The 14,187-nt window shown below is 36.8% G+C and overlaps 1 protein-coding gene across 5 annotated transcripts in view; it reads right to left on the reverse strand.

Moving 5' to 3' along the window:
- The window catches only part of HPCAL1 (hippocalcin like 1), a 175,292-nt gene that overhangs the window by 81,409 nt on the left and 79,696 nt on the right, over positions 1 to 14,187 (reverse strand). For 2 of the 5 annotated variants that reach the window (XM_074288246.1, XM_074288247.1), the window contains one exon: positions 7,656 to 7,807. The exons of 2 other annotated variants lie outside the window; for them this stretch is intronic. The gene's annotated coding sequence lies outside the window, so the exon portion shown is untranslated. Of the gene's footprint in view, positions 1 to 2,231; positions 2,440 to 7,655; positions 7,808 to 14,187 lie in introns of all 5 variants that reach the window. One more of the 5 variants, XM_074288248.1, reaches the window with a different exon arrangement.

Below are 14,187 nucleotides of genomic sequence, written 5' to 3' on the forward strand. Positions count from 1 at the left end.
CTTATAGACAAATAGGTTTAAGTGACTTGTCCAAAGTCATATAACAAGTAAGTAAGTGTCTGAAACTGAATTCAAACTTGTCTCTGACCGCAGGCCTGCCTGGCACTCTTTGCATTGCATCACCTATCTGCTCTTAAAATATTTATTACTGTGCTTTTTTGTGGTAGCAAAGAACTGAAAACAAAGGATATCTGTTGATTGGGGAATGGCTAAATTGTGGCACATGCATATACTAAAATATTACTGTATTACTGTGATAGAAATGACGGATACAAAAAAGCCGGGAAAGATAGATACTGACTCAAATTGAAGTAAGAATGAAAAAACCAATATAGCAGTGAGTACAATGCCTATCATATAGTAGACACTTAGAAAATGCTGATTGATTTATTGATAATGACAAAGTTTGGTTCCAAATAAAAAATATGAAAAGATAATTCTCTTTGCAAAAAGTGTGGAATTATAGGGATGGTACATATGCTGCATACAAAAAACTTTGTGATATGTTGATTAATTTTGGTTAACTTTTTTCCATTTTTAAAAAATTCTTTGATAAGAAAGATGGCTCTCTGAAAGAGGGAAGGGAAACACTGGATTTAGAAAGATAAATGTAGAATAGGAAGGGACTTAAAATGTATGTGATGATAAACAAAGGTCATCAATAAAAATGAATTTTAAAAATCAAACAACAAAATGTTATTACCCATTAAATAAAAAGTCAAAGAGTGGTAATTTACTGCTCTTATTTCAACGTTTCAGCAGATTATAACTCACCATATGCCTTAGGAGTCAGGTCTCTGTGAATCACAGTGTCCCTCCCCCTTCTCCCCCACATCCATTACCTTGTAACGTTTGCAGATGACATTCTCTGCACTTAAGCCAGTCTTAGGACAACACACAATGATCATCCCTCTTTGGCTTTTTTTAAAGAATTGAAAAACAAAACAAAACAAAACAAAAAAATTGAAAAAAAAAAAAAAAAAAACACCCAAAACTCTAAACAACCTAATCATTGGTTAGACTGTTAAACAAAGGAGGTTTTTTCTTGATGACTGCAGTAAGTTACCTAATTATCTTTAAGGATATTTTTCTTAACAGTTACAAAACCAACTCTCAATCTCAAAGTTACTAAGGTTGCCCAGAAATTTCATTTTGAATTCCAAGAGTGCTAAGTATCCTGACTTAACTGAGATCTCTTCCAAATTTACTCTTAACTGGGAGTGGACTAAAGTGGGGAATTTAGGACAGTAGACACACAGAATATTAGAATTCTCATATGTCAGTTCAATTAAATCTTCAGATTTAAGAGAGAAAGTTGAGAAGAAAAGGGGGCCCTTATCCAAAGAGGCTTCAGGCATGTTGCCAAAAGATACAAAGACCATACTATTGACCAACCACTTGTGAATTATTGTGGGACTGGTTTCCTGCAAATCAGTAAATCAAGAAATAAGCACTTATTAAATACATACTAAATGAGCATTCCTTTCACTGTGCCAGACACTCAAGACACAGAGACAAAAAAAATTAAATGATAAGGACATTCCTTGCACTGTGCCAAGCACTCAAGGCACAGGAACCCAAAAAATTAAATGATGTAGGCTCCTTAAAGGTAGGGACCATAAGATAAAATAACATACACAGATAATACCTCCTTATGGCTAACTTGCCCAACTTATAGCAATAATAGGTTGGGTCCTGGAGTTATAGGAGTAACTCAGTGGGTAATTATCTTTTTAAATGATAACTCAAGAGCTCCAACCAGTAAGCCTCCCCTTAATCAACACAGACTAAATTAGCAGAGGTATTTGGCCTCGGATACTGGCTAGGCAAGTCAGCTAACCCTGTTTGCCTTAGTTTTTCATTTGTAAAATGAGCTGGAGAAGTATCTTTACCAAAAAACTCCAAATGGGGTCATGAAGAATTGGATAAAACTGAAACAATAGAATAGCAAAAACAAAACAAAACAAAACAAAACAAAACAAACCCAAACCAGGAAGAATAATTACTAAGCATTTTCCCCAACACTAAAGGCACATTCTCCCATAAAGAAATAGAGTCCAAGATAGGAAAGAGTAGGCATAAAATAGTACTAAGGCATTAGTGCACCTCCATGTCTTTTCTCAGGAGTATCCCAGCATGTTTGCTACAAGTTGCTCTGCTGTTTATCTGACATGACTGTAAAACACTTATATCTCCCAGCTTCTTCCCAGAGAGCAATCTCTTGGGCCCACCTGCTGTTAGGCTGGGTAGAGCAGGTCACTTGTACTAGTTCTTCACCAGTTTCCAGTGCTGCTGCACAGGGACAAGCTGGGTGACTTGGATTCTTCTGTATTCTTCTCAGTTCATGGCATTTCTGATGCAGGGATGAAACTTGGATCTTCCCAGCTCACTTTTTCTGGGCAGAGGTAGTCTTCATCTCATCTTCAGTCACTGGCTGTGCTAGAGAAAGTGGACTCTCAGGAGTTTTTGAGTTCTTTCAATTAGGGCAAAGACCCTCAGTTTTAATACAAATTCTGCATCATTCAAAAGTCCCTGTTACCTCAGGATGTTTTCTTTCAGTTTAGTCATTTTCACTTCTCTTCCTCCCAGAGGAATATTACATAGCTCCAAGGCTAAAAGGACAAAGGCTGTGTGCTGTCTAAGCCCAGGAATCTATACTATTGTCTTTTAAGGAGAATGTCTATTTGCATTTGAAGGCCTTTACCTTTCAAGGCCTCAGTCTTTTAATATCATTTTAAGATTTGGAAACATATCTTAAACTTTTATTGAAATTTCAGTAGAGCACAAATAAAACATATAGAAAAAAAAATTACCAACTAATTTGCAGGGGTATGGGTAGGAAGGATTGATTGTTGGAAAAAAATCAAGAAAAGCCTTAGTCATCTTTTGATTCCAGTCTCAGATGAAAACTGTCTGGCTAGGACAGGAAAGGTACACCCTAAGGCCATGGAAGTGTTTTCTCTCTAGGACAAACTAATTCTAAGAGAATAGACATTGGGCTTTTTCAGGTACTCTAACCAAATAGGCCTTACAATTCCAGATTAAACACTGTATTGGGAGTATGCAAAGATTTGCAAAGTGTTTTACATGTATTACTTTTGTGTGTGTGTGTGTGTGTGTGTGTGTGTGTGTGTGTGTGTGTGTGTGTGTGTGTGTGCTGAGACAATTGCGGTTAAGTAACTTGCCCCAGGGTCACACAGTTAGGAAGTGTTAAGTGTCTAAGAGTAGATTTGAACTCTAGTCCTCCAGACTGCGCCACCTAGCTGCTCCACATGTGTTACTTCTTAAAACCAATTCTATAAGGCACATACTATTATTATACCCCTTTTACAGATGAGAAAACTGAAATTCAGAGCAGTTGAGATTTGTTCAGGGTTGCACAGCTGAATCAAGCAGGATTTGAAAAATAGAGCTTCTTCATTCCAACTCTGGCATTTTTATCCACTATTCCCCTTGGCTATCTCCACTAAAAGACCTAACTACAAAACATCCGCTGAAAATAAACTTAACATCAATAAGATCCATATTTTCATCCTTTCTCTGATATGGATTCTCTTCTCTCAGAAATTTCATTAATGGAGCCCACTCTTGTCTAGTTTCCCTTTCTGAGTTTTTCCCTTTCACTTTTCTTTAATATATTCATGCCATGCACAGTCCAGCCTTTCTCTTTAATAGAATCAGGATAAACTCAATCACATGAAGAACAGAATTCTTAATGCAAACAATCATAGAAAGCTAATAGCAGGAAGAAAGCTGGGGATCATCAGTTCAATAGCTTCAATTCTAAGAAACCAAAACCTACAGGTAGAAAATAACAGACCTACCTGAAAGCAAATTAAGAACAGAGACAGGATTAGAATCCAGGGATCCTGACTTCATCATAGGATGCTAGAGCTAGAAAATGCCTTAGTCCAACTCCCTCTTTTCATGGATAAACTCTATCTCACATTGTCTTGGAGTCATTTAAATTGATCTTTTCAAGAAGATTAGGGATTTGAAATCGAGGAGAGGAAAAAATACATTCCAGACCTTGGGGGACAGAGAAACTATGCAAAGGCATGGAGATGGAAAACAAAAGGTCTGACTTATCTCTATTCCTAACCTAAGATCCAATAAATATATTTTCTCTTAAAGTAGGAGCTGAAATAGAGAGAAAAACTAGAAGCTCTTTGAGTTTTCATCTTTTGATCTGTAATGTGAGGATAATATTTACATTATTTAATCTTACAATGGTTTGGTATGGAAATTTTTTAATAAGTCTGAAAGCATTATTAAAATTGAAGCCTTTATTATTATTTTTCCTGAGGAGAAAAATGGAGGTGGCTATTGTTAAGTGAAAAGGGCAAGAGAAAATTAAGAATGAAAACAGATGGGGCAGGGGGGAAAAAGGGTGTCCTGGAAGCTTCATTCCAATGTCACTGATCCAAGGATGAGAAACTCCAGTATAGTTAGGACAATCCAGTACTCATACACTGATTAAAATATTTAATCTCTAGATTTCTCCTTCCCCAGGGCCTAACTCAATATCTTCTGGCCGATAATACACCTGGTGTGTGCCACAGAATTGAGATAAGGGTTATATAAATAAAGAAGTACAAAGTTGTTTTTTCCAGAATGTTTTAGAGCACATTTGAAGGAATAGATAGTTTTCAAGGATATTCAGAGGGCAATTTAGGTTAGTTAATGATTTTCTTTTGCATTTTTTAAAAATTAAAATTAGTTGGGCCTCTTAAAGGATAGCAAGGAAACTTGTCAGACTAGATTTGTGGGTCATCAACAAAAAACAGGTAATTCACAATCCTACTCATTTTCCTCTTTGCTACAAAAATCAGAATATGAGAATAACAAGTGATTTGGTTAATATCAAATTATAGATACTAGAGCCTTTGCCAAGTAAATAAAGTCCAAACTTCTTACCTGGATATCCAAGACCCTTTACAATCTGATTCGACTCTGTCTGTCTGTCTGTCTGTCTTTCTTTCTTTCTTTTTTTTTTTAGACTAACATCTTTTTTATTTAAATGAATTCTATAATGATTCATTTCAAAAGTGAAGATTCTCTCTTTTTTTATCATAGCTTTTTATATACAAAACATATTCATGGGTAATTTTTCAACATTGACCCTTGCAAAAACTTCTGTATCAACTTTTCTCCTCTTTCCCTCCACCCCCTCCCTAGATGGCAGGTAGTCTAATACATGTTAAATATGTTAAAGTATATGTTAAGTACAATATATGTATATATATTTGTTCAGTCATCTTGTTGCACAAGAAAAATCGAATTTTGAAAGAAGATAAAAATAACCTGAGAAGAAAAAAACAAAAATGCAAAGCAAACAATAACAGAAAGAGCAGAAATGTTATGTTGTGTCGACCCTGTCTTTCTAAGTCTTTTCTCTTAAAATATAAACAGTATAAAGCAGTGAACAGAGAAGCAGGAAGCTCTGAATTCAAGTCTTTCTTTTGGAACACAAGAAGCTGTGGCTTGACCATGGTCAGGTCATTTCACCTCTCAGTGATTTTAGCTGAGGTTTGAAGAAAGCCAGGCAAGTCAGAAGGTGGTGAAAACGAAGAAGAGAATTCCAGGAATAGGGAGCAGCCAGTGAAATTGCCCAGTCAGCAGATCTTGGTCAAGGAAAAAAAAGGAGAGATCAGCATTACTGGATTGAAGAATATGTGCCTCAAATTTAACCTATATCAGACTGCTTGCTTTCTTAGAAAGGATGGAAGGAACCAGAGAGGGAGAAAAACTTTTGCAAAGGCGAATGTTGAAAATTATCTTTTGCATGTATTTGGAAAAATAAAATATTATTTAAAAATATGTGCATGAAACAAGAAAATGGTATTTACACACATATATTGTATCTAGGTTATATTGTAACACATGTAAAATGTATGGGATTACCTGCCACTGGGGGGAGGGAGGGGATAATTTGGAAAAATGAATAAAAAAAAAATTAAAAAAAATAAAAATATGTGCATGAGTGTGGGGGAAATATAAGGTATAAAAAGAATAAGAAGAAAATAGAGGCAGATTATGAATGGTTTTCAATGCCAAACAAAGATTTTATATTGGATCCTGGAAGTGATAGAGAGCCAAGGGAGTTGATTGAGAAAAAAAGTGACATGACCAGATCGCTCTGTAGCAAGATCACTTTGACTCTGAATGGAAGTTGGACTGGAATAGGGGGAGACTTGTGGCAGGATAACCAACCAGAAGGCTGTTAAAGTAGTCCAGGTGTGAGGTGATAAGGGTCTATGCCAGGTTGATGGGGCATATATGTGAGATGCTATCAAGGTAAAATTAACAATCCTTGGCAACATATATGATGTGGGAAGTGATGACACCCAGATGATATGCCCTTGACAGTAATAGTGAAGTTTAGAAGGGTAAGGTTTGGGAAGAGAAGGAAGGATAAGAAGTTCCATTTTGGACATGATGAGTTTAAGATGTTCATGAGGTATCTACTTTGAGATGTCCACTAGAGAACTGAAGATTTGGAATTGTAAGTCAGCAGAAAGGTTAGCACTAGATACATAGATTTGAGAACCATCAACACAGAGAGATGATAATTGAATCCATGGGAGCCAAGAAGATGTGAAAATATAGAGAAAGGAGGAAAAAAGGGCCCACTCATAGAGAGGTTGTAACACAGAGATCTTTGGCTTAAGTTTAATGGAGGAAATCATTAGCACAGTGATTAAAAAAAAAAAAAAGCTTAAATCCATGTCTTCTGAGTGAGTCGCTTGAATCTTCATTTTATCTAATACTTTTTTGACTCAGTAAGCCAAGCTAGCAAGTGCTTATTGTATATTTTATGTGTAAATATATATATATATATGTATATATATATAGTAATATTGTATATTAGCATAAAAAGAGACAGAAGGTATAGTTCTCTATTCTCAAATGTTATCAGGAAGCAATCTTTTAAGGAATCAAAACTTGCATACAGTAAACAGAGACAAAGATGATATGCCATTAAGTACTAAATTTTGTGGTTCAGAAAATGAGTGGTATAGGAGTACAGGAAAAGGAGAGATCAGTTAAGTCTAGAGTAGTCAGGGAAGGCTTTTTATATAGGAGGGTGAATATAAGTGTAAGTTGCAAAAGAGGCAGGAATTGGTCTTGGTGAGGTGGTGAGGGACAGGTTATAAAATCATAAAATGTAGAGGTTATAATAAGCATTAGACTTCATTTAACCCTTTCCCTTTATAGAAGAGGAAAATAAGACCCAAAGAGAGGAAATATCTTTTTCAAGAAGAAGAGACTTGATTAGTTGACCTTCCTTTTATTCCCCCATCATCCCTTTTGAGCTATTGGTTGTTTGGTTATCTGATTGCAATGACCGAAGTATAAGACTAAGTGTGTGTGTGTGTGTGTGTGTGTGTGTGTGTGTGTGTGTGTGTGTGTGTGTGTGTTGTAAGATTATATATATGACTAAAAGCATACATTCTTTTTCTACTCATACTACTTTTTCTACTTTTTATGCTAAGGTATTGTGGGAAGAGTATTGACCTTACTCATCATAAGACATGAGTATGTCTCACCATAACACTAAGTAGCTCATTAACTGTGTGCAAGCCATTTTTCCCTCTCAGAGCCTGTTTCCACATCTATATAAAAATGGAGTCAATAATACTTGAACTACCTACCTCACAGGATGGTTTTGAGAAAAGTACTTTGTAGTTGGTTCTACAGTTGTAAGTGATGATGATAGTGGTGGTGATAGTGATGAGGAAGATGATAATGATACGATGATTCCTTTAGCCCAATGAAATGAGTAGTTGCCCAGCATGAACAATTTCTAAAAGCCAAGAATAGGACATAGAAAATCAAACCAAATGCATTTCAGACCTTTAAAAGATTCAATTACATGTCTCCTTATCAGCAGGGAGGATGTGGGTTCCCCAGCCCAAGAGGAGCTGAGCCTGAGAGTCTTCATCTTTACCTGCCTTTTAAATGCCAGACTGGCTCTGAAAAGAGCTCTAGCGTGGGACAAACAGCAGGGCTGGGCACATGATAATGGCAGGACCACAATGCTTCCAGATTAGCACCACAATGACAATGTGGAACTCTGTTTGCAAGTGGTACCAAAAACTCAGGCCAGCTCCCGCAATCAGCCTCCTTTGCTGATGATGGAACTCATGGAAAATCACAAGATTACAGAGCAGAGACACTGGCTAAAAAAAAAAAAAAAAAAAAAAAAAAAACTCGCCCTCTGGCAGCTTGGCAGCTTGGCAAAGAAGAATGGATAAGGATAGGAACACAACTTAGAGTGCAATATAGGAAAAACTTTCCCCCTTTCCTGTCCCACCTGGATATTGTCCCCTCCCATTCCCAGTTACTCAGAATCTCTGTTCTAATTTAAATCCTCAGCTCATTTTTAGTCCAACCTCACTATAAAGTCATTCTAGAGACAGTGGAAGGGATCAGATTCCACCTTGTCGGAAGCTGTCCTCACCTCCTTCTCTTGCATTGATTCACCTAAGGGAACCAATTAAGGACATTGGGTTTGTTATTACTACATGTTCAAGACTATAGAAATGGTACCAACAAGTTGTATTGCAAGAGTTCAGAGAATATAAAGAGCAATGTGTTCTGAGGTTGTGAAGAAAGTATTCGCAGAGCTTAATGAATATTAATTGGGTAGAAAAGAAGTCGTGGTGAGGTAAAAAGAGAGCTAAATGTATAATCAGAAGGCTAGGGATTAAAACCTGGCTTATGACTCCTTTAATACTTGTAAAATGAGATGGTTAGACTAGCACCTTCTATTGTGCTCTAATGTTCTATGTCTTCCTTGACAAGTATAGCTGGGAGGTATAGATGAATACCTCTGGATGGGTAATCATTTGAAGTGAGGGGAGAAAATTTTTTTTGGAGGATATAAATTTATATAGCGAGTCTAATGAAACATTGTATTCTGTCTGTTCTAAAAATTGGATAAGCATCTGCTTATAGGCAACACTTAATTCAGAGGCTAAAATTATTAAGTCCCAATTTGAGAGTAACATTTAAAGAACTGGAAAATATACTTTAAAAAAATTTGGTATATTTTGAAAAATTCTCCTCAACAACATTTGATAGAGCTCTGTTGCCAAATCTATCCTTTGAGATCCTGTCTTTGGAGGTCATGCTAGATCTAGCAGGATTCAATTCCATTCAACTCAATAACTACTCATTAAATGCATATTATGGGTAAGGCATAGAGCTAGGTTAAATATTCATAAACATAATTCCAATTGCTTTTTAAATGCCAGTAAGCAATTTGTCTGGGCATGTGGACCTTCCTTTGGAAACAGGAGAAACACTGAATGCATCTCTGCAAGGAAAGAGCCCACAGTGATAGGTGAATGCCAAAGATTCATTGCCCATTTTTGCGAGTTTTGGGTACCATGAGTGTATTTATGTGTACTTATGGTATAAGAGTTAATTTGATTAGCAACTTAAATATGTATTCGGTATCTATTTTGTTCATTCCAAGGAAAGTTCAAAATATAAGCTCACTGAGAAACCACTCTGCTTTTCTAGGACTAGTCTAGTGAATTACAGAGAAGCTCATCACAGTAGGCTGGCCCCTTGGTGATGAATTCATCAGCCATGGCAACCCATGAAAAAAAATTCTGTGGTATAAAAAAAGGGAGTGGTGGTCGGAGGGTACTAAATATCACAGAATTTTTAGATTGTCTGTAAATGGAGCCCCCTCCCAACCCTGGCTCATGTATACACACATGTATACACACACACACACATACACACACACACACACACACACACACACACACACACACACACACACACACACTCTCAAAGTCATAATTCCTGCTGCCATAGAATTTACAAACCTGTTTGGAGAAAGAAGAGAGAAATAGCCGATACACTTAAGGAAAATGAAGCCCAGAGTAAATTGCCCAAGGATTCCAGGGCCAATCAGTGGCAGAGCTGAGACTAGAACCTAAGTCTCTTGATCCTTTTGTTCAATCCTCCTCCCATTAAAACATACATCTCTATAGCCACTACTAAGGTTAATAAACATTAAGTTGAATAAATTATTTTTTCCACAAGCTACACTATGGTAGTATCTTACCTGAGCAGTTCAATGTGAGAGAAGCAGTTAGACTACAAAATCCGCCCCCCCCCACACCATTCCCCTTCTCAAGGGGAAGAAAGATTAACTCAAATTTAAGCTAAGTCAACATGATGCCTAAATATCTGGATAAAAAGTAAAAAAAATCATCCAGTTATTTCCAAGTTCCTGAACATGTAATAGTGTATAGATATGACACCTTGGTGGATTGAATTTTTCAGATATTAGTAATCCCTATACTATCTACCTCAAGATTATTGTACTTTTCTTTGATTCCCTTATGTGTAGCACAGTGCCTGGCAGAAAGAAGTAAATGCTTGCTTATAAAGGGGTGCCCTTTATAAGCAAGCATTTACTTCTTTCTGCCAGGCACTGTGCTACACATAAGGAAATCATTCCTTTCTATTCAGAGAAACCTCTATGAAGAAGTAGGAATTCCAGATAGTGTTTAACCAGAAAAAAGGGAATTTTGGAAATAAGCATGCTACATTGGAGATAGCCCCAGCTCTGGGGGGCCCAAATATCATCTGTGATTCTCACTGCCTGTGTAATCTTGGACAAGAGATTTAATGTCTTCACCTGTAAAATGAGACTGTTGGACTAGAAGGCCTTCCAGATCTAAATCTATGGCTCTATGATTCTTTTGATTCCAACCAGAAAAAGAAGCTTATTCTCTATAATCTTCTGCCCTTCTTCCCTAACTTAATGGCACATTCCTCTTCTCTATGTAATCTATAGGGTAGCTAAAATGGGATTGTTCTGTCCCCCCAAATATAGCCTACATTTTCCTATCCCCACCTTTGTTTTACACTCTTCCCTATTCTTCCCCCTTCTTCTCTGGAATTTCTATTCATTCCTCAAAGTCTTTCTCAAAGGAGGAAGTCAGTCTCTTCCCTGAACCACAAACAGGTAATAACTTTGCTCTTCAGACTTCACATAGTACTTTTTTGCATTGGATTTCTGTATTTATATGTAAAACTGTATTTGATTTCTGTATTTATATGTAAAAATTGTCATTATCTGTTTTGTAATTTATTCCCCTTTTGCCATGAGGGCAAACATCAACTTTTTAAGTAAATTTTCTAACTCTCCATCTAGAATCTAATAGAGTGCGGTGCACAAAATAGGGACTTAATAATTAGATGTGTTGAAGACCTGGGAAGAAAAGAAAGTTATCAAGAAAAGAGAGGTTGAATTAGTATAAAGAAAAGGAAGAGGGAGCAGATTTTCCATTGAATAATTCCCAGTGCCCTGCTCTCCATGGAAATGGCCTCTCCATTTTATCTGATTTATAGAAAGACACTAGGAAGAACCTTTTCCTGCCCCAAGTTATCTGATTGGACTCTTCTTCAGCCTACACATCTTGCTGGTGATTTATCTTCCATGAAATCACATTCCATGACATTCTATACTCTTAACCTTTCAACTCTGGAGTCTGCTTTCTCTCACTGCTGGTTAGGCTCAGTAATGGTTCACCAAGCCCCATGTCCAACACATGTACATGTTTGCATGTGCTGGAATGCAAAAGAATGGAAAAACTCTCTCCCTCCTGGAGTTTTTCTAACTTGAAGGCCATTGTTTCTAGTTCAAGATGGAAGGACCAATTAGGTTTTAAAGCCCAAAATCAAGGGCATAAGGGGAGACAGAATGGAGGCCAATCCATAGTACAATTATAAACAAAAGCTTATCAATTTCCTAAATCTATGATGACCATATACATATATGACCTGGTTTTTCAGGACAGGCCTTATTTCACTGAGAAAAAAGTGTATTATGAGAATATATAAAAATACATGTAAATATAAATGTATATAAGGAAAAGCAGTAAGATAATGCTTTACAAGAGACATACCTTTAGATTGACTATATGGGCTAAATCCAGCTCTTAATATAGTGCCTGGTACATACATGGTGATTGACTGATCTTTGCTTCAAGACATTCCGATGTCCATTGCTCTACTTTCATTTCATTTTATTTCTGAAAATATTTATTCTGTGCCTACTATGTGTAAGGGAGGTATGAAAGAAAAATAAGATATGATTTTGTCCTCATGGGATTTATAACTTAAACACAGTAAGTGATGAGGTGTAGTTAGCAGAGATAAACTGAAGAATTGTTAAAAATTAAATTGTTCCTTGGAGCAAGCAAGAAGGAGGCTCTAATAATTGAAATCAGTTTAGTTCCATGGTCCCATCCTCTGTGGAGATCATTCAGTCAGAAATCCAAGTCATGTCAAGTCCCTGAGGCTAAATTCTCCCCTTATGGCTTATAGGCCATGGCTTTGCTACATGTCCGCCACTGGCACACTGTTTCACAGTGTCTTTTTCCTAATACCTTCCTTATGCTATGTGGTTTCTCTCTTAAATCCACTTCTCTTCAATATAGCTAACTAACCTTTTTTGAGTGCTAAGTCCCTTTCAGCATTTAGCCTGCCAACTAAGTCAAGCCCCAACTTCATTGGGTGCTCCCTTTCTACTTAATTGTGAGATTCACTGAGGAACTTGTCTTTCATATGCTCTCCCACCCTATTTCATATTTACCATTCCTAGTGTCTATTGTATCCCTTCATTTTGTCAGTAATTTCTTTCCTAAATAAATTTGCCTTTTGCCAAAGAGAAGGACCCTTATGAATTCTTCACATGATTGAACCCCAGCTTTTGATGCTTCTACCAAAGCACATCAGTACCTTCCATCATCTGGTGTCTGCATCAACCACATCGTTAAGTACATGGGAGAGAGAAGAACACCATCATCACGACCAAAAACCCAAGCTTTACATGAGGTCTGAGATGAAAGATTACTATGAGATGGTGAATCAGTTAAGGTTCAATGAGTGGGATTTGAATAGTTATTCAAAGAACAAATAGTAATTAAACAGATGAAATGGGGGAGGAAAGACAAGCTTGGGAAGCAGTTTGAGCAAAGATAAGGAGGCTAGGGAGTATACAGTGCATGTAGAGAACAGAGGATCCTCTTCGCCTGGAGTAGTACCCATGGAGTGAAGTAATATGTGATATTGCCTGGAGTGAGGTGTCTATGGAATGAAGTAATATGGAATAAGCTAATAGGCCAAGTAACCTAGAGGGTCTTGAATCATAGCCGTGGAATTTAAATATGATTCAGCTCAGGCTCGGGAAGAAATTAAAGTGAGCAAAGGAATCACAGCATCTTTGAAAGAAACCTCAGACATCCTCAGGATTCATTTCTGACAATTGTAATAACTAACACTCATCAAGATTCTGCTAAAAATGTTCAGTGACAAGGATCACATGCTCTCCCAAGTCAACCCTCTTTACTTTGGGGCAACTTGAATTGTTATGCTTCCAGAAATTTTCCTCTCTGTAATTATAACCTATTGCTTCTAACTTAGAGCTCTTGGGACGCAGAACAAATCTGTTTAACTCAATTGCTGAAGAGAATGTTTCAACTTTCTGTTTAAACACTTGAAGCCAGTTAACATGACCCACCTTAACCTTATTATCTCTGGGCTAAAATTTCTCAGATTTTTTCAACAATCTTAATATTGGTAACTAGTCAATCATCCAACCAACCAATACTTATGAAATGTCTACTATGTGTGAGACACAGAGCTAAATTTTGGGGATATAAAAAGTCAGAAGATGGTCTGTGCCTTCAAGAAGTTTGTAATTTAACGGAGGAGACAAAATGTAAACAAATATATACAAAGCAAGGTATAGTCAGGATAAATAGGAAATAATTAACAGGGAAGGCATTAGAATTAAAAGGGGTTGGGAAAGACTTTCTGTAGAAGAGGTAGAGGAATCATTGAAACATAGAATTGAAAAAGACGGCAAAGACCATCTTGTCAAAACCTCTCATGAGAAAACCAGACCCCAGAGAGATGAAATAATTTGCCCAAGATGACACCATAATTAATCACAGAGGCAGAATGGCAAAGTTTCCAGTACGTTTCTCTATTTTCCCTTCTCTGGACATACGTCAGCTTGTAAAAGTCCTTAAAATTCCACAATGTATAATACAGTGTTCTAGAAATAGATTTATCAGAGCCCCTACCTCATTCTGAATATGACATTTTAATTAAAATAGCTTAAGATTACATTAGCTTCCTTTTTTGTGG

This window comes from Sminthopsis crassicaudata, chromosome 2 (assembly GCF_048593235.1).
Source record: "Sminthopsis crassicaudata isolate SCR6 chromosome 2, ASM4859323v1, whole genome shotgun sequence".
Classification (NCBI taxonomy): Eukaryota; Metazoa; Chordata; class Mammalia; order Dasyuromorphia; family Dasyuridae; genus Sminthopsis; species Sminthopsis crassicaudata.